At 42.9% G+C, this 21,485-nt stretch overlaps 1 protein-coding gene across 2 annotated transcripts in view; it reads left to right on the top strand.

Annotated features, from left to right (window-relative positions):
• Positions 1–21,485, top strand: part of GPC6 (glypican 6) — a 1,189,310-nt gene that overhangs the window by 964,360 nt on the left and 203,465 nt on the right. The gene's annotated exons all lie outside the window — the stretch shown is intronic.

Raw genomic sequence — 21,485 nt, 5'->3', positions numbered from 1 at the left:
TCACTCAATAGACACAAGAACCTATCATGCTGCTATTGGGATTTCCACCCACCCCCCCCACAACTCTCACCTCCCCACCCCACCCCCAAAAAAAACCATACTGCCTGATCCCAAGGTGCTCAACATCCCAACAAGGAAGTTTGGGATGTAAACCAAGGACCATGATGAGGTGTCACAAGACCACTGTTGTGAAGGATTTAGTAAGGACACGTGGGGAGAAGGATGTGGAGGCCGTAGGCTGGAGGACACTGTAGGCTGATTAGAGGGTGGGACTCTGATGGGAGGCAGGTAAGGGAGCAGGTATGGTGTGAGGTGGGTGATAAAGCTCAGAGGTATTGCTGGGGGATTTGGGAGGATGGGGGTTTTACCCAGACCAATCCCATAACTGGCATTGTAAATAGTTGTTGGTTCCTAGGATCCTCTGGTGCTAATTATGTGTGAGCATTAACTCCCTAAGGCCTATGTTCTTTGGTTTGAGGCTTCACCATCTGTTAGGAGCCGGCTCCTCTGCACTGATAAAGAGGCTCTTTAGTGGTGTCCATTTGTATTATATTTGATACCCTCCTTCACGTAACGGCAATGCGATCCACCGAATGCAGTCTTTGAAGCCGCAATAAATGTAGTGTGTCCTTAAGTAGATAATGAAAATAGCAAGAAAAATCAATGAATTAAACCACTGTTTGGAGGCATCCTCACCGTATTAAAATGTAAGATGTTTGGAGTGAGCTGAGAGCAGTGGGAGTGACTTCACAAAAGAGATAATATGATAAGTGGCCTCCTTCTCCCTTAGCAATCAATGTTTACTTGTCCTTCGCAATTTGCTTAATTTTCTAGTGGGCATATGTTTCTCTTTCAAAATGGAATAATCTACTGGAAGTGAAGTTGGTCAATAGGCAATTCTGAGTTCTTTTTAAAAGCATCTAGAAATTAGTAGGGACAAGTCAGTAAGGTAGGATAAATGTCCTTACTCTACAATATCTTTCTTCTTAAATCAGAGTGAAGGTTTTCCATGTGTGTGTGAGAGAGAGAGAGAGAGTCAGTGCTTTCATAGATTAGCACCGTGGTTTTCACCTCTGGGACATCAGAATCACCAGAAAGCTTGTGGAAACACTGATGGCTGAACCTACCCCCAGAGTTTCTGCTTCAGTAGGTCTGAGACAGGACCTGAGATCTGACATTCATATTAAGTTCCCAGATGATGTATCAGGTTGGCTAGAAGTTCATTCCAATTTTCCAGTAAGATGTTATGGAAAAAACCAAATGAACTTTTTGGCCAACCCAACAGATGCGACCAATCTAGAAACCACACTTTGAGATCCACTGTATTAGAGATCCCTTGGACTCATCTGTCAGATGTCCTCTTACACCAGGGACCCACAACGCTCTTCCCAACATGCAGGAGAGGAGCCCTAAAACCCTGATTATTATGTTCATCATTGGGGTGGGGGGCTTATTGAAGGTAATACTTGTTACTATATGAATAATTTATTTTTCATAAAGAATCAGAAATGTAGAGCTAAAGGACTTGAGACATTATCTAACTTAACCTCTTGTCTAAAGATGAAGATAGTTAAGCCCCAAGAGATTAAGTGATGTGGTTAAGGTCACACTGATGCTTATTGGTGACTCCAGGATCAAAATATATCTGCCTCTGAACTTCCAGTCTTTGCACTGTGCCACCTGGGTTTTGTAACTTTAATTCAGTTACAATTTAGGAGACCTCATAAAAGTGACATGACTACTGGAGTGCATCTGCTCTTTTTTTGACGTGGTTGGGTAGGTAAACTAGCTACCACTAGCTCTCACTTACCGAGCACCTGCTAAGTTTCTGGCACCAGATTTTACATGCAGTGTTCCATTGACTCTGTACAGCAGCTCTGAGGAATAAGTAAGATTATCCTTGCTTTCCTGGTGTGGAAACTGAAGCTTAGAGAGGTTGCATGGCTTACTCCCCCTACCCCTGCCCCATCATGCTCTGTAAAAGTGACCTCAGGACAAATGCAAGCTGCAAGATCACTGAGCCAGGCAGTGGAGACCCAATAGTCAGTGCCTCTGCCCCCAAAGAGAGCTGGCAAGGTATGTGCTTGAGTGGTGTGGGGACAAGGAAGGGGGTGAGGCCCAGAGAAACCTGGCGGGCTCCCATCGTGGAAACTGGGATACGGCAGAGGGACTTGATGTCAGGAAAAAGGCAAAAGCTCATGATACTGGAATTGGGTTACAAAGGCACAGGCTAATTTGCAGAAAGGCTTGATGAGCTGAGTTTGGTCCAAGAGCTGGCCTGTTGTCCTTGGGAGGGTCAAGGCTAGGCGGCTGCAGATGCAGAGATTTTGCTGGGGCTGCAGACACGTGCACTTGGTTCTGTGCCCTTGTGCTAAGTGTGCAGGTGACCAGCTTCGCCTCTGTAAACGGAAAGTCTTATCTTTCTGCTTTTTTTTCCTTAATATATATATTTTATTGAAGTATAGTTGACTTACAATGCTTCAGATGCATAGCAAGGTGATTCAATTATACATATGCACATATATATATATATGTTTCTGTTTTAAAACTGGAGTGAACTACACCACCGTGTGTTTTCTGAGAGGGGAAGATGGGTGGAAAATGTGCTGGGTTTATTGGTTTTCCCAAGACCCTTAGACAGGAGCTAGACTTTGCTTAAATGCCTTCTTCTTTTCACCCAATATAATGTTTTAATCAACAATAATTATTGCCACAGTTTTCTTAAGTAAAAATCATAAATGGAAAATATAAGATCTGCTTTTCACCTTTGTTGTCTTGTTTTATCTAGATTTTTACTTTGCCAGTTCTCATTGGTCATTTTTAAATGTGCTTATGAAAAATAATTTAGAACAATAGTCTTGGAAGATTCAGGAGTCCATCTCCTTCTACTTCATAAGAACTCCAGAGAAGAAGAGAAAACAATATACAGGAGGCAGTTTTCTAGTCTCTCTGCTTCAGGCAACACATGTACCTTCCCTGAAAGAAAGGCTTGGGGCAGAATGAACACACTACAAACTCAGAAGGCATGTCTCACACAGTGAGTCATCTGCATAATTGGAATTTTAACTTAGCATTTCTGTTTCCAAACTTGATGGGCCCCCCTCCTTACACATCAAATTGATCAAGGCAGGAATTACGGATTCAAATTTATGGTAGGGCTAAGAAACAGAAAACAGAATGATGAGTCAGAAGGTAGAAGGCTACATAACTCGAATTTTTTTCAGCATAGATTAAGCATTTATGAACTTCACCAGCACCTCTGCCAGAAAGGTACTCCTTTTAAAAGTAATGTTAATTATTTACACAAGCCTTGCTTTTAAAATAGAGGATCTTAGTATCATCCTTGCACTTTTTAGATTGATTCAAATCTAAGAATTGGTTTTAATGTGAATTTATATATGCAGCAAATATTTATTGGAGGTCCACTGTGGGATCTGAAACACCTATTATTCAAGTTGCTGGGGTTACAACAGTCAACAAAATGGGCCAAATGAAGCTATAGTCCAGTAAGGAGAGAAAGACCAAAAATAAGAAAACTTTATAGAAAAATATAGACGTGTGTGTGTGTATGCATATGTATATATATATACATATATATATATATATAATGCTATAATACACATAATAAATTATATATATATGTATCTTTTGGAGAAAAAAATATGGTTAACTTATTTGTGCCTTACCTTATAATATAGAATATGAAAGTTATCTGTGAGTTCCCAGGCCCAGTCTTGCCCAGTGTCTCTGCAATTTTACGGGGCATACCTACCTCTGATGAGCTAAATAACTGTTAGACTCACACTGTACATGAGCCCCCAGACTGTGTGAGTAGTGAAATGATAGGCCAGTTAACAGGATGAGAAATAAATGCAAATTAGTTCTCCACTCACCCAGCCGCCACTGCTCCCACTTTCCTGCCCTGCTCCATCCCCCTGCCAAGGTCTCAGAGAAAAGGATGGCTAACCCAAGTGATGTTCACTGCATGACTCAGTGACCTAGAAAGGGAATGTACAGTAGACATGGCCGGGCGCTGAGGATGCTGGGGAGGGAAGCAGGGCAGTGATGTAATTGACAGCGACTTTGAATGCCCCAGCCATTGCCAGTTCTGCACCTCTTCCTGGAGACTGGGGTGAATCAGAGCAGTCCAGGGTCACTGGAATCATCTGAAGCTTGACCACAGGCGTGGGCCCCTCTCCTCTTGGCTGGTATGATCTGTTCTGGGCACCAGAGGAGTTTTAATATAATAAAAGGCTGTCTCCGTGGAATCAATTAGCCCAGCATGCCTCAGAGAGTTCTGTGATGTGAGGCCGCTTCTTTCAACCAAAGTTTAAAAATGATAACGATGAAGCCATTTCAGTTACAGAGAATCGAGGGCTGTGTACTAAAGTTTCCCTTGTTCAGATGAGAAGGGATAAGAGAACTCTGGTGGGTGCTGTGGGGTCTCACCCAGACCCCTTCGGGGGCAGTGCACCCTCCCCCATCCTCCTGCTCTCTGAGAAAGCCCTGCTAACAAATGCCCCCTCTTCAGAGAAACCCTGTGGCAGCCATTCTATCTGCGAGAGGTACTTACCCTTGTTCCGCGGCCAGGGGCTGACTAAGACAGGATCAAGTGTCTGACCCACATTCTCATCTTGTGGTTGTTGTTGCTCAGTCACTAAGTCCTGTCCAACTCTTTGCAGCCCCACGGACTGCAGCATGCCACGTGTCCCTGCCCTTTACCATCTCCCAGAGTTTGCTCAGACTCATGTCCATTGAGTAAATGATGCCATCCAACCATCTCATCCTCTCTCATCCTCTTCTCTTCCTGCCCTCAATCTTTCCCAACATCAGGGTCTTTTCCAATGAGTCTGCTATTTGCATCAGGTGGCCAAAGTATTGGGGCTTCAGCTTCAGCGTCTCTCATCTTAATTTGGACCACATCTGAGCTCCAGAGCTCCCCCTCGGATGAAGCTCAAACTAGTCTTCAGCTGAGGCTAAAACCACTGAAATGTGTCTGAGTGGGTGAAGCAGGGGGCTCCAAGGATCTCTCATTCTTTATGCCTCAGCACAAGAAAAATTCAGCAAGAGGCACAGTGGTAGATAGGAAGTGATTTATTAGAAAAGGACGCTTGTGAGGCTTACAAGTGGGTGGGTGAGAGGTTGCCATGCCCTGAGAACTTAGTGTACTATAGTTTTATAACCGAGGGAGAATGGGGAGGGGGATAAGGCCATCTTCTTCATCATTCTTGAATAGACATCATGCTTCCACCATCCATTTCTCCTCCATGTGGGGTGGAGTTTTCTTATTACAACATGGTCCAGTCGGAACTGTCATGAAAAGAAAGTGAACTTGTTAGTTGCCCAGTTGTGTCCAGCTTTTTGTGACCCCATGGACCTTAGCCCTCCAGGCTTCTTTGTTCATGGAATTCTCCAGGCAAGAATACTGGAGTGGGTTGCTATTGGCTTCTCCAGGGGATCTTCCCAACCCAAGGATCGAACCCAGGTCTCCTGCATTGCAGGATTCTTTACCAGAGCCACCGGAGTTTTCTTAATCCTACATGGTCAAGCCAGAACAGTCCTGGTACAGTGGAAGGCACAAGGTCCAAAAAGGCAGTAACATACTAAAAATGACGTCATCTCAGGCTTCAGTATAATGTCACTTTCCCTTATATTTTGTGTTTAAAGTGCCCAGAGAAGCGTGTCCTAGGAATCATTAACTTACTGAGCTCACTGAGCAGGATGTGGGTCTCATGATCCCATTGTTTTATTGTTTGGGTGCATGTCTCAGACTTCTGTTGCATGGTTTTGTTGCTAAGCAAGCCTGCTTGGCTTTATGGTTAAACAAACCTGCTTTCCTGAGTGATCATTAACTTAACAGGACTCTCCCATACCTTTTTCTTTACTTACAGTCCCCTAGTGGGATTAACTATTTAATCACCTACTTTGTCCCTTCACTCTGTCCCTACCAAGACCACAACCCTGCTGAGCATCTTCCTCTCTGCACGTCCTAAAAGCCTTTCCTCCATAAATCATGTGTATCCAGTCTGTGTCTCAAGCTCTGCTTCCCGGGAGCATGTCGTTAGACAGGAACAAACATGCATCATTTACCCACTGTGTTGCCCAGAACTCTGATAGGCACCGTGCATGCTTAGAGCATTTCATTATGACTTGTTATCAGAGCCCTTAATATAAGGGAAGTGAGGCTTAGAGAGGCCAGAGTCTTCCTCCAAATCACAATCTAGTAGGTGACTCTGAATCCATCCTCTCTCCCTTTGGTCCCTTTGACCCTGTTGTTGTTTCTTTCTTTCCTGCTAGATGGAGAAACAACCACAGTTCATGCATGAATAGCAAGCACCCCCACGGTTCCTGTTCACCCTTGCAAATGTAAACGTTCCTAATGTTTGCAGCTAAGGCTTCACCATATATCACCCAGAAGCTGTGTCCTATGACTTCATCAAGAGGCATGATCCCTGGTAGAAATTCAGGACACTGTGCTGACATCAAATGCCCAGGTGATGGCAGATGTTTTCTTTATTATTCCTCATTTTCTGCTTGGTAAATCAGCATGGGGGCATCTTAACTGGGCTGAAAATAGTCTCTTTCTTTTGTACAAAATGGTCTCAGGATGGACAGTGAAGAGAGAGAGAGATGTGAAGTTCACCTGAGAGCAGAGGGATCCTTGATCTGTTTACGGGGGCAGGAGGAGTGTGCATTTCCTAGTGAGGTGACATCAACATTGTGATGATCTCATCTGTATTTTCTGTTGAAATCACAGTGTTTTCCTTGTGTGTGTGTGCTAAGTCACTTCAGTCATGTCTAACTCTTTGCAACCCTATGGACTGTAGCCCACCAGGCTCCTCTATGCATGGTATTCGCCAGGCAAGCATACTGGAATGGGTTGCTGTGCCTTCCTCCAAGGCATCTTCCTGACTCAGGGATTGAACCTGCATCTTTTACATCTCCTGCATTGGCAGGCAGGTTCTTTACCACTACCGCCACCTGGGAAGGCCAGCACTATCCTCAGTTCAGTTCAGCCACTCGTGTCCGACTCTTTGTGACCCCATGAACCGCAGCACGCCAGGCCTCCCTGTCCATCACCAACTCCCAGAGTCCACCCAAACCCATGTCCATTGAGTCAATGATGCCATCCAACCATCTCGTCCTCTGTCGTCCCCTTCCCCTCCTGCCCTCAATCTTTCCCAGCATCAGGGTCTTTTCCAATGACTCAGCTCTTCGCATCAGGTGGCCAAAGTATTGGAGTTTCAGCTTCAGCATCAGTCCTTCCAATGAACACCCAGGACTGATCTCCTTTAGGATGGACTGGTTTGATCTCCTTGCAGTCCAAGAGACTCTCAAGAGTCTTCTCCAACACCACAGTTCAAAAGCATCAATTCTTCAGTGCTCAGCCTTCTTTATAGTCCAACTCTCACACCCACACACAACCACTGGAAACACCACCATCCTCAAGGGGCATCGAACGGTCCCAGCATAGATCATAACTGATAGGGACGAATGCTCTCTCTCTCTTTCTCTTTCTCTCTCCTGTCTAGTTCCTTAGTTATCATGTGGAAGGATGCCTACATTTTTACAGCTTCCATAATAACCAGGATAACCAATTTGGCTGAATGGGTCTTGGGTCTTCATATAATGCAAAACCAAGATACAACAGTCTAGAGCTGGTCTGTCTTGGAGAACTGGCCCCATGCTGGGTTGATGACTACACTGGCCCTGCCTCAATTCTACCCTATACTTTAAACGTTACTTGTGAACAGGGTCGCTTTTAAAGTCCATTCTTTCCACTGGACTCACCCTCTTTCAGGAGCCCGTAACAGATCCTGTTAAGGGATTATTGTCTGTCAGAAGGCCAGTGTCATAAAAAAGAGAAAGGAATTGTTCCAAATTAAAAGAGACTGAGGCACATGACTCTGAAATACAATGCACATGACTCTGAAATACAATGCATGACCTTAGACAGGATCCTTTTTGGAGAAAATGCTATAAGGATATTCCTGAGTCGGTGGACATGTTAGAATAGACAGTGGGTAAGATAAAAAGTATTGTGTCTTTTTATCTTTACTTATATTTAACAGTGTTAAATCTGTTGAGGTTGATACCTGCATTTGTGGGTGCATGAGAGCATATCCTTACTCTTAGGAAATACACATTGAAGTATTAAGAGTGAAGGCCTCCAAGTGTGCAACTTATTCTCAAACCAAGGTAAGTTACATATATTAACACATATGTACTAAGGTGTGTTGGAGAAGGAAATGGCAACCCACTCCAGTATTGCCTGGGAAATCCCATGGACAGAAGAGTCTCATGGGCTACAGTCCATGGGGTCACAAAGAGTCAGACAGGGGTGAGCATGCACACACACACTAAGATGTGTACATTCTCACTCACGTAGAATCTCAAATACTATTCTCAAACAGTATAAATTGCGTATATGAGTATAAAGTATTCATGTATCTTTAGTTGCTCACATATATATATAAGAGAGAAAAATAGAGACAGAGAAAGAGGAAGAGAGGAGAGACAGAGAGAGAACTGATAAAAAAAAATGAGGCAAAATATTAACAATAGATGATTTTGGGTAGAGTGTATACAAATGTTCTTTGTACCATTTTTGCAATTTTTCTGTGAGTTTGGGATTATTTCCCAAAGAAACAAACAGCAAGGCTTTACTTGTGATGCCACAAGGAAATAACTAAGACTGGATTTCAGTGATGATACAAGAGAAGCAGTCTCCTTATTTAGACATATGTAGAGTATTTTATAGGCTTCCCTGGTGGCTCAAATGGTTAAGAGTCTGCCTGCAATGAAAAAGACCTGGGTTCGATCCCTGGGTCAGGAAGATCCCCTGGAGAAAGAAATGGCTACCCATTCCAGTATTCTCTCCTGGAGAATTCCATGGACAGAGGAGCCTGGCATTTTATAAGTGAATTGATCCTAGAAACCCAAATGAGGATTGCTTATGTTAAGGATAGATACACATCTATACAAGTCTATGACAAGCTGCTTGGTATTTTCTGGGAGTTTGGGCAGCACCAGATTGCTAAGTGTGGCTCAAGAATTGCAGACCTTTAGACAACTTGAACCAGTGTCGAGTTTCAGGCTGAGGCGTTGGCCATGTGAGGAATAGACTGAAATAGAGAACAGAGAGGTTCTGCAGAAAGTAGGAATGGCAGCCCAAGCTGCAATGAATCATGAGAGAGGGATGGCCTTTGAAATGGCTTTTCTGCCCACTGTGTTATCGTTGGGAGAAAGGTTAGAGTAGGGAACAAGAAGCACCTTAAGCTTAAAAAAAAAAAAGTAGAGGCAAGGTTGAAGGAAGTCAAAAAATTGAGACTAATCTTTCCATTTATATAAACCCAACCCTCACGGCCCCAAACTTGCCTGCCTCTTCCATTAATGTCTGGGGCGGTGGAGGTCCCTATGGAAAGCTCCTTTTCAGACTTGGAGATGTCAAATTTAGTCTCCAAAGGGAACTGGTGAAGGGAACAAATAGAGTGGTTATGGAAAGAACTTGGGGTCTAAATCCAGCTAATAAAAAAGTGATGCTTATGTAGATTAAATTTCCTCATGTATGGAACACAAGTTTGTGTGCTGGATCAATATGAAAAAATATCCTCTTGTAACCCGATCAGAAGACATCTATTGAGCATGAGTATAAAACCTATCTCATATTAATAGTTTGCTCCCATCTTCACCCCTCACTATTCACAGTTTTTGAGATTTTATAAGAATTGTGTTTACAGGGAAATGCCCACTTGATCATCAAATAATATATTTTATGTAGTGTTTGCCTAGCTCAGCGTGCTAGGATATTTTACAGAAAAATTGCTTAAATCCAATGCTGAAAGGCAACCACTTCTGGGGGATATATATATATATATATATATGTATGTGTGTGTGTGTGTGTGTGTGTGTGTGTGTGTGTGTGTGTGTGTATAAACAGATAAGGCCTCCACCACATGCTAGTCAATCTTTGGGGCAAATAACAGAACAATCTATAAAATATCAGAGGATCTTAAAAAGCAGTTGCAACTCCTCTCTCTGCATTGGCGTTTTGCCACGTGTAAACCCTGTCTCGCTACAGTACGCTGGAACCTCTAAGAGCCCAGAGTGGGTGGCTTCTCATTTTTATATGTCATCGGAAAGATGGAATGCCAAGAGCACGTCTGGGGTCTGGGTTTAGCACGAGCTCAGGGGAGAGGGTACCACATAGTCAATCACTTGCCACATAAGCCAGACTTCCCCCTAACGATTGATCAAAGTGCCAGGAAAACATGGGCCTGCGTTTCACATCCCACGATACCCTCACCGCAGGCAGGCTCAGGGTATGTGATGCAGTGATACGTCAACGTGTTGTGCCTGGATGTCCGAGTGTCCATAAAGACCCGCCTCTGCCATCCTGAGGCCCCAGCAGAAACGACCTCATGGGTGAGCCTGGGCCACTCAGATGGCTCAGAGGGTAAAGCGTCTGCCTACAATGCGGGAAACCCGGGTTCAATCCCTGGGTCGGGTAGGGTAGAGCCCCTGGAGAAGGAAATGGCAGCCCACTCCAGTATTCTTGCCTGGAGAATCCCAGGGACGGAGGAGCCTGTTAGGCTCCAGTCCACTTGTGGCAAAGAGTCGACCACGACTGAGCGACTTCACTTTCTCTTTCACCCAGAGAACCTGACTGTGGCCTCAGTGCTGCCCTCTGCTGGAGACACAGCTTTCATGTCAGGAGTTAAGGTTGACGTGTAAGCATTTTTTTAGGAGGGGTACCGGTCCCCGGTAGAGACATTCAAGAAACTAACGCTTCAGAGGAGGACACCATGTTAATCAAGGTTCTCCGGAGAAACAGAACCAGTAGGATATATAAATACACATAAGAGAGTATTTATAATAGGAACTAACTCGTGGTTATGTGCTAAGTCGCTTCAGCCATTTCCGACTCTTTGCGACCCTATGGACTGTAGCCCACCAGGCTCCTGTGTCCATGGGATTTTCCAGGCAAGAATCCTGGACTGGATTCCCATTTCCCCCTCCAGGGGCTCTACCCGACCCGACCCAGGGATCGAACTCAGGTCTGTTATGGCTCCTGCATTGGCAGGCTGGTTCTTTACCGCTAGCGCCACCTGGAATTTTGGAAGGCATTCCTATTTATTTTTAGTTTAAAAACCATCTTCTTTTCTTTGCTTTTTTCATTTTGTTTATTGTTTAATTGGAGTATAATTGCTTTACAATGTTGTATTTGCTTCTGCTGTTCAGTGAAGTGAGTCAGTTGTGTGTATACATCCATCTCCTCCCTCCTGAGCGTCCCTCCCCCTCTAACCCCCCATCCTGCCTCTCTGGGTCGTCATGGACACCAAGCTGAACGCCCTGTGGTAGACAGCGGCTTCCCACCAGCTATCCGTCTTACACACGGGCGTGAATATACGGCAGTGGCACTTTCTCCATTCATCCCACCTCCTTCCCCTCCCTGCGCCCACAAGTCCTGCTTTAGTGACGACTTGAGTATTGAGTGAATATTGAGTATTGAGCGAGGCGACTCAAGGAATTTGTGGAATCCAGAAAGAAAACCCTGATTTCTGGGATCAGGGCTCCTAGGCTAAGAGCCCTATGGGAAAACATTCAGAGAACTCGAGTCGACATTGTGACACTTTTGTGTGTACGTATACATTTCCTCTCCTATTTTATTCAGCTCCAAAACCATCCTGAGTCCTGAGTTCAGTCTTCATTCTTCACCACAATTAGAAAAGGGAAACCATTATTCCAAGGGTTTGTTAGCAGCTCTGCTCCTGTTTCCTAATAGTCTGTGTAGTTCTAATGACCTAAATGCCACACAGGAGGCCTCTGTAATGGAGCTTTGTCACCACAGGAGTTGTGCCGAGTGACTGTTACTTAATCACAGCCGCCGAAGATGAAAAATGCAGTGTTTCTGAAGGAAGCTGGTGAGGCTGTAATTTTAAAATGCCACTAATGTAATGTGGAGTGGGAGGAGGCTTCCATTTCTGGCCTCTTTTTTATCCCGCAGTTTGAATGCTTTTGGTGAAAATAAAAATTTCTAAATGGCATTCTTGATAATAGAACCTGAGGCAAAGTGAGACTTCTGAGTGTGTCGAATGCACACAGCCCACCTGGTAAGTGTGTGACTTGCGGGGAAGGGTTCACGGTGCTGGCTGGGGTGTGGGAAAAACGCCGATGTACCAAACCACCTGTCACCTGGTGGGTTGGCCAAGTACTGGGAAAGAAAATAAAGATCATTTGAAAATGCTTATTCAAAATCAGTGAGATAAAAATATTGAAGTCAATATAATCATTTTTGTGGTGCCTTTAAATTCAAGCCCTGTATCTCTTTAATTATTTCAATTGCTGACCCAAGCTTGTGTCCACTGTTGGGCAGATCCTCTTTGCTCTTTAGAGTGATCTGTTGGCCAAATTCTGGATGAGGACTAGAGCATATATTCTGTATTCTTATATCATAAGTTATTTTTGTACTGGGGTCTGAGTCTGTAACAGGTTATGGCCACAATCCCCGTGCAGCTTAGGATCTAGTGAGGAAAATAGACATTGAAAATGAAATTACAAGTGTGAGTGCTGTTACATATGGAAAGTATAGAATAAACAGGAGCATATAAGGACAAGGTGCTAACCTCATTTTAGGGTCAGGGAGCGTTATATATAATTGCATATGAGGATACATAGATTTATTTTTAAAAATATGTACATATATGTACGGGACTTCCCTGGTGGCTCAGAGGTTAAAGCAACTGCCTGCAAAGCAGGAGATTTGGGTTCAATCCCTGGGTTGGGAAGATCCCCTGGAGAAGGAAATGGCAACCCACTCCAGTATTCTTGCCTGGAGAATCCCATGGACATATATGTACATATGTATGTACATGTACATATACTCATATGCATATATACATTATAAGGTTGCCAAATGTGACAAGTAAAACAACAAGATGCACCGTTAAATCTGAATTTCAGATAAATGAGTAATTTTTTAGTTTAGGTATGTACCATGCAATGCCTGGGACACAGTTATACTAAAAGAGTGTTGAGTATTTATCTGAAATTCAGATTTAACAAGATGCCCTGTATTTTTTTCTGACAACCTTAATATGTATGTGTGTGTGTGTGTGTGTGTGTGTGTGTGTGCATACACTCTCCCACAAACATACACCCAGCCAAGGGCAAAACTTAGATAGAAGGATGTGAGAAGTAGACAGTATCTAGACACAGGGTTTGTGAATGTAGTACCTAAACCTTATTCATAGAAGCATGAGTTGTGATTTCAACTAATGAAGTTATATTTTCCAAATCACAGGCCTTATCTCCCTCTCATAAGAGTGATTCTATGCCTGTCTGTCCACAGTATGGTTTGTGATAACCTTGGGATAGTTCCTTAATGCAAAATCTTCGGCTCGCTCATCTACAAAATGAAGGTGATACGGTAACCACCCCATAGAATTGTCGGGAGGATTCCCTGAAATTCCGTGCAACACCAGGAAGAGAATAAGCTGTTTGATGGATGGGAGGGAAACCCGGCCCCCACTGCACAGTCTCTAATGTCGTCTAAATCAATCACCATCTCAGAAGTCAAGCCAGATGTTTCTCGAACGTTCTGAGAAACACGGCAAGATTTCCACAGTCCTCACATAAAGAATGGTATTTGGGGAGTGACAGAGGTGCAGCTTTAGAAAAGCAGAACCCACAGCAGCCGTAGGTAGGAGAAGATTCAGCAGCAGCAAAAGCAGGGCTTTCCTTAAGATATGGTCCAAAGCCAAAATCCGCTTTGTGCTCATAATGTTTGTTCCATGTGCTGAGAGCATCTCAAGGCTCCGAGAACAAATTTCTCTTTGATGCTGACACATTAAAATAGATATCCCTCAACGTTCTTTGTAGTCAAAAGATAGATGGCCTTTGAGACACTCTGTCATGGGTGAAATAGGTTTTGTCATTATCAGAGATAGAGAGCCAGGCCATACTCTATACCATAATTAATTTGAATAACCTTTTGAGGTTTGGTTTTGTTTTTCTTTTTTTTTTACTCAAGACTTAGAACACAGGAAAATTATTTATAAAAAAGAAGTTGTTTTTTCTTTAAACAAGTAAGGATTTAAAAAAATTTTTTTTTTTTTTTGCTGCAGAAAAATAGCCCATACAATTATGTTTTCAAAGCCAGCTGCATTTTGAAAGCCACAAAGCCAAGTGCATGCTATATAAAGATGTTATATTGTACCTTTACTTCTTGACAACTGTCATTAATCTGTAACTTCTGAGTAAGGAACCAAATTTTTTTGAGCATCTTCTAGTGAAGTATGTCCAAATGTAACAATGGGAAGTTTCACTTTAAGATTACTGGGTGATTTTGGACACTCAACTCTGACCTTTACCTTTGAAGCTGTGTCCTGCCTGGCGTCCACTTTTTCCAGGACTGCAGTAAACCTGTCAAGTTAATTGCTGGTGGAGTTGGAACTAACTGGAACAAGCTGAAGAATTTTACCCAAGTGATTAGTGGACTTCAGACTGCTTGTCAAAACCACACTGTGTCATAAGAGTTGGCATAACCCTATCGGACTCTTCTTAAATAAGCCCTTATTTGGTTCCTTTACTATTTCAACCCAGAGCAGCCACACAATCATATTTAACTGGAGAGGAACTTCACTTTCGTGTCTGGAACTTTAACCCGAGTTACATAAAAAGTAGGAAATACCAACAATTTGAAAAGGAGACACATATTGGTTGCCCTTTGTTAATCTGCTAGTCACTTAGTCAGATGATATGTCTGATCAATATATGTCTGATCAGATGATATGTCTGATCAATGATGGGATTTCCACATCTCTGATTAGAAGAAAATAAATGTTGGCTTATGGTCTTTCATGGGTTTCCCCAATAGCCCAGTGGTAGAGAATCTGCCTGCCAAAGCAGAAGACACAGGAGATGTGGGTTCAATCCCAGGGTCAGGAACATCCCCTGGAGAAGGAAATGGCAACCCACTCCAGTATGCCTGCCGAGGAAATCCCATGGACAAAGGAGCCTGACAAGCTACAGTCCATGGGGTCACCAAGAGTCAGGCATGACTGAGCAAGACAGAGAGAATTTTTAACTGGAGGGTAATTGCTTTACAATATTGTGTTAGTTTCTGCCACACATCAACATGAATCAGCCACAGGTATACATATGTCCCTCCTTCTTGAACCTCCCTCCCACCTCCCAACCCATCCCAAACCTCTAGGTTGTCACAGAGCACTGGATTTGAGTTTGCTACATCATAACAGTAAATTCCCACAGGCTCTCTATTTTACATATGGCAGTGTATATGTTTCCATGCTACTGTCTCAGTTCGTCCCACCCTCTCCTCGTCTCACCGTGTCCACAAGTCTATTCTCTATGTCTCTGTCTCCATTGCTGCCCTGCAAATAGGTTCATAGCACTAACCGTCTTTCTAGATTCCATATATATGTGTTAATAAGCAGTATTTGATATTTGTTTTTCTCTTTCTGACTTACTTCACTGTGTATAATAGGTTCTAGGTTCATCCACCTCATTAGAACTGACTCAAATGCATTCCTTTTCATGACCAAGTAATATTCCATTATATGTATATATGTGCCACAGCTTCTTTATCCATTCCTCTGTCAATGGACATCTCGGTTGCTTCCATGTCCTGACTTGCCTTTTGTTAACTTTTATTTTATACTGGAGAATAGTTGATGAGCAATGTTATGATAGTTTCAGGTGTCATTTAACTCTAATTACTCCCTAAAAGTCCCATGTCCAAATACAGTCACATTGTGGGATTAGGATTCCAACATATGATCTTGCGAGCAGGGCAATGCAACTCCGTCCGTAACAATAACCAAGAATAAAACATAGTATTTGTGTTTTAGAAAATTACTCTTATGCTTCTGGTATATAAATATTCTTCAGTCATCCATGATAAATATGCATTTAGTGTCAAAACACTGAACAGAATATTTTACTAAGAAATGTAAATTTTCTGTGATGTAAAAGAATGCCCTATGCCTTCTAGAGCAAATATTTATAGCTGATGTTGAACATTGTAAATGTTGACTTGTTTTCAGAATGTTGCTCTTATGCAGATGTCTTTTGCAAGAAAAAAAATATTTTCAGCTTAATTGTACCTTATAAAACACTAATCATTGGTCTATGACATGAGCTCTAGCACTGATCAAATTCTATTTACCAGAATATAATAGCTGTAAACAGTGAATGTTTGTAGCTGTTTCAGCTAAGGATTGTTTTTTCTGGCACCGGAATTACAAAGTCTAATAGCTTAGGCTCACAATCTGTAAAATGATGAACACTAGTTATATTTAATGAAAAGGCAATAGATTGGGCCTCTGGTGAAAGTCTTCATTCAAAGAATGGGATGAGAAACATGCTAAGTCGCTTCAGTCATGTCCTACTCTGTGTGACCCTATAGATTGTAGCCCGCCAGGCTTCTCTGTCCATGGGATTCTCTAGGCAAGAATACTGGAATGGGTTGCCATGCCTTCCTCCAGGGGATCTGCTCTTCTTGACCCAGAAATCAAACCCACGTCTCCTGTGTTACAGGCAGATTCTTTACCGCTGAGCCATCAGAGAAGCCCTGAGAAGCAGATGAAAGCCTTAATTCAGCCTTTTTGAGCCTCAGTTTTACTTTCTATATAGAAGTTATCTTAGGCTAGTTGATCTTTAGGGCCCTTCTAAAAATATAGTAATAATAATAAAATGGAAAGATGAGTTGATAAATTTAGAGAGTGGATATCCCTTGCTAAAAGGAAGTTGAAATAAGTTAAAATTCAGGTGATACTGGTGGGCTATTTGGATTACAGGATTATAAACAAGTGTCCCATAGGAAGTCATACAAGCTAGATTTTAGAAACTGTATTATATGAATCAAAGTCTCAGGCTTTATCCCCCCTGGCAGAGACAATAAGCTTGGTGACCACGTCCAGCCTTTTCCCATTTCTTTTTTTTTTTTTTTTTCAGGCTTTTCCCATTTCTAATTGCAATGCATCTGTAATTGAAAGATGTCTTCAGGGAAGTGTACTGTTGACCGGCCTTCTGCTTGAACAACATCACCCTCACACACATTTCACATGAGATTTCACCACTCTGACAAGTTACACACCTTCAGTGTGAGACCATGGTGATCTTGCGGCTGTTTGTTCAACCCCCTGCTAGAGCTGGGATTCACACCCTGAATCTGTTATTTCTTGAGTGAATTCAGATTAAATCTTTGTTCTCATTATATTCTATGGCACAGCTGCCTAAAGATTCACCACCACTGACAGACAGAGGACTTCTTCCAGATAATAGCCCACAGGAAATCTTTTATGAATCAGACAAAACAGTAGATCCAACCCACTGTGGAGTTTGGGACAGTGACAGGCCAGGCTGCCATTATAATCTGTTTCACCACATGCTTGTTGAGCAGATTTTGTGCCAGAAGCTACAGCAGGCATCTGAGGAGGAGTGCCTTGTGTGGGGTCAGACTCATTGGTCTGTCCACGAAGGACTTTACCAGGCCTGATATCCTCAGCTGAAACCTGTCTTATCTCCCTTTCACAACAGGAAGGGAGGCAGGAGAAGTCGAATGTATAAGTGCATTACTGAAGCATCTACTCTTTCTAGTAGTATTTGCTAAGTTGGTTTGGACTCAGCTCCTCTGAGTCAGGGTTAAAATGCCTAAGTCATCATTTTTGATGGATTTACCATGGACTTACATGAGAGAATGAAAAGAGGTAGATTAGAGTTCATATCCGGCTGCTTTCACCTCTTAGGCTTTAGTCACACAATTCTGATTAGCTTCAGTTTTCTCATCTGTAAATTTTTAGCAATAGCACTCACTTCATTGAGTGGAGTGAGGTTTCCTGTGGGCAAGATAGCAAGGTGCCTTGGAGTGAATCCAGATACACTGCATGTTAGCTGGGTGACTCAGCCGTGGTAATTTCCTTATCTGTAAAGTTGGATGGTAGGAATAGTTCTTCCTCCATAGGGCTGTTTGAGGATTAGGTCAGTAGATGATACACGCAAAGCACTCTGAATGGTGCGTGGCACCCAACAAGCCCTCAATCAATGCCACTTTGTACTGGTCGGCAAAATTCACCTCTCTTTGGAGATACTCAGTGAATGTCCTTTCCTCTTTCTTTTTTCTTCTCCAAATTGCCCTCCTTAAGGCACCTGTAGAAACTGGAAGGCAGGGTTCTGCTGTGTTAACAGCTGTACTATGAGTTTCCAGAATCTTCCTGTGAGTCCACTTCAGCAAATGGTCTTTGGGAACCACAAAGTCAAGGAGAGATAAAGCTTTGGGAAAGAATTTCTAAATATAATATTTTAAATACACAAACTCCCAAAGCTGGGTAGCCTTGGGCAAGTCCCGTAACCTCTCTATTCTTCGAATGAAGGTATTGAAATAAATTGTGGATCCTTTCCAGCTACCGTAATACATGTGTCCATCATCACTGATCACAAGTGGGTGCCCAAGGCCATTAACTCCATTGGTGAGAGTATAGCTTTGGGACCAAAGTTAAGATTGTGATATAAGCTGTAACCTCAGACAAATGGCTTGTATTTGTAAATTGTGAGTCCCACATGGAGCAGGTGAGGATATGTATGATTAATGATGTTCAAATCCATCAGCAACTCAGAGTCATACCCTAGTGACGCTGAGCCTGTAGCTTTGTTTTCAACATATGCTGGAAAGTAAATCTGCATATCATTGAGCAGACTCTGTTGGGAGGAGATGTTTGAAATGATGATCCTCATTCTTTATAGTCGGCACTACTATGGAAAATCAGTTTTTAATGGTGTCTCTATTCAAGTAAAGATCTGATGGTAGAAAATTAAAAGGTAAAGCAATATGGCAGGAACAAAAAAGAGACTTTTAGTAGAGGCATGCCAGTTTGCAGAGTTGGATAAACTCAATAGATAGATTGAGTTGACAGACTTGTTAATATCCTTAAAAATTCTCGGTGTAGGTTTTGGGGAGGATCTGTATTGACTGGAGTTGAAAAACAACAAAATCGTGGTATTCTGAGGTGTTCGTTGTGTCGATGCCAAAGGCCAGAATCATTTCCATGGCCACATGCAGTTTGAACAACAAGGCACAGGGATGTTGGAGGGAAGTGGAGACCACGTGAGATGGTCAGGGCCCAATAAAGCCTGCATCCTATTGATGGAAGGAAAGAGGCAGTGCTGGGAGTTACCGTGGGTAGAGCCAGAAGTAACAGCACTTGACGGTTGACTGATTCCATTACAGGACCTAACAAAGTGATTAACATCAGATAAATTAAGGGGCTCCTTGGAAAACTGCAACGTTATCAGGGGCTGTCAGAGAGGATGCATCAAGTTAGGATACAGACACACGGCCCTCATGCGTCCTCAGGCCAAGTGCTCCAGCTCTAACTTGAGTGATCAGACTGATCTGATCTCCAGGCCTCTCACAGGGACCAAGATATCAAGGAGTCAGGGGGTCTGACAGTGATGTATTATGTGATGCGATGCTGAGGCTGATTACCATGCAGGTGACAGAAATGAATCACCTCCTGAATATGCTGACATTGGCACAGGGTGGGGAGCAGACGGAACCCCGGCTCGGCAATGTCAATAGCAAACACAGAAAGGCAGCCCCTCCTGGAATGGTTTGCATCTGAGACTGGGATGCTTAACGTCGGGAGTAACCTCACAGTCCAGGCCACTGCTATTTTCCAGAAAATGAAACACAACAGAAAATATCTTAGCACCTTTGGTGCAGACAATGTATTGCCTCTTCCTTCTGCATATTATTCTTGTTTGATTGCTCAGTCGTGTCCGACTCTGCAACCCAACCCCATGCATTGCAGCACACCAGGCTTCCCTGTCCTTCACCATCACCTTCTGCTTACAATACAGGAAACCTGGGTTCGATTCCTGGGTCGTGAAGATCCCCCTGAAGAAGGGAATGGCAACCCACTCCAGTGTTCTTGCCTGGGAAATCCCATGGACAGAGGAACCTGGCGGGCTACGGTCCATGGGATCGCAAAGAGTAGGACACGACTGAGTGACTAACACTTTCACTTTCACTTCTCTCACTTTTCAGCTCTTATTAGGCATAAAGTATGATAAAGATTCCAAATATATTTCCTGATCACCTACTGAACTGTACTTGGAAGCTGTAGTGAGAAGCAGCCACTCAATAAAATCATCATTAAGATGTCAACGTGATAAATGCAAAATAGGACACAAACTGGATAATTCAATGAACAGTGGGTTCTAAAACAGTTCATAATTTTGCTGCTCCTCTGACACTTATATATTGCCATGTAGCTCTAGTTTTCTTCAGGTGAATTAATGGCCTATCTTCATTGTTCAATCACATTGTAAATTCCTTTAAAACAGAGCATCATAAGTTAAAATTCTTTGTAAATTCTCAACAGTTTCTGGCACACAATCCTTCATACAGTTCGGCATAACAAGAACTAAAGGTGATCATACTGAGGTATTAATTTCACTAAATACAAAGATACTCGAGGGACTTTCTTGGTGGTCCAGTGGTTAAGACTCTGCTTCCACTGCAAGGGGTGCAGGTTTGATCCCCAGTCAGGGAAGTACCACATGCCATGCAGAGTGGTCAAAGCCACTTGTCTATCAAGAACACTTATATCCTCAAACTGAAATAAGGAAAACCTTGAAATAGTAGAAGATATGCAAGTTCTCATAGCTGCAAGAAAAGGCAAGAGGCATTGAGACAAAGAAATGCCAGAGAGAGGAGAAACAGACTTCATTGAGTGGGAAACTGAATGAAGCAATGGAGGTGACTGTGCTGGAACTTGCGTCAGAGGGGTGGATAGTGCTCAGGAAGGTGAGATCGGCAGAGCCAGGTACTAAACGAGGGGAGGAGACCTCTGATAGTGGAAGGGGGGAGCCCCATGTGAGGGCTTCTAAGTGTGAGGGTCTTTTTCTAGAGCAATAGAAAATAAAAAGAGAACTCTCTATGATGACCAAAAACTAAATCTTGTTTCCAAACCCTTATGGCTGATAGCATTAGAGAAAAATCACGAGATTGCTTGACCAGACAGTCTCAGGTCACTCTTTGTGAACCCTTGTATTGAGTTGGCCAAAAAGTTCATTTGGCTTTTTTCATAAGATGTTATGCAAAAAAAAAAAAATATCAAAATGAACTTTTTGGCCAACCCAATAAGTGTCCCCAAAGCAGTAGATTAGTAGGGCCTGGGTTTATAGTAGGGCTTCCCTGCGGCTCAGCAGTTAAAGAATCTGTCTGCCAATGCAGGAGACCTGGGTTCAACCCCTGGATCAGGAAGATCTGCCAGAGAAGAAAATGGCAACCCACTCCATCATTCTTGTCTGGAGAATCCCATGGACAGAGGAGCCTGGTGGGCTACAGTCCGTGGGGTCACAAAGAGTCGGATGTGACTTGGTGACTAAACAACAAACAACATTTATCGTACTATAATTTTTTTTTTTAAATCAGATCCAGGTTTTACTAGATCCTCTTT

Source organism: Odocoileus virginianus, chromosome 8 (assembly GCF_023699985.2).
Source record: "Odocoileus virginianus isolate 20LAN1187 ecotype Illinois chromosome 8, Ovbor_1.2, whole genome shotgun sequence".
NCBI lineage: Eukaryota > Metazoa > Chordata > Mammalia > Artiodactyla > Cervidae > Odocoileus > Odocoileus virginianus.
The sequence above is the reverse complement of the archived record's forward strand: the minus strand, read 5'-3'. Positions and strand labels throughout refer to the sequence as shown.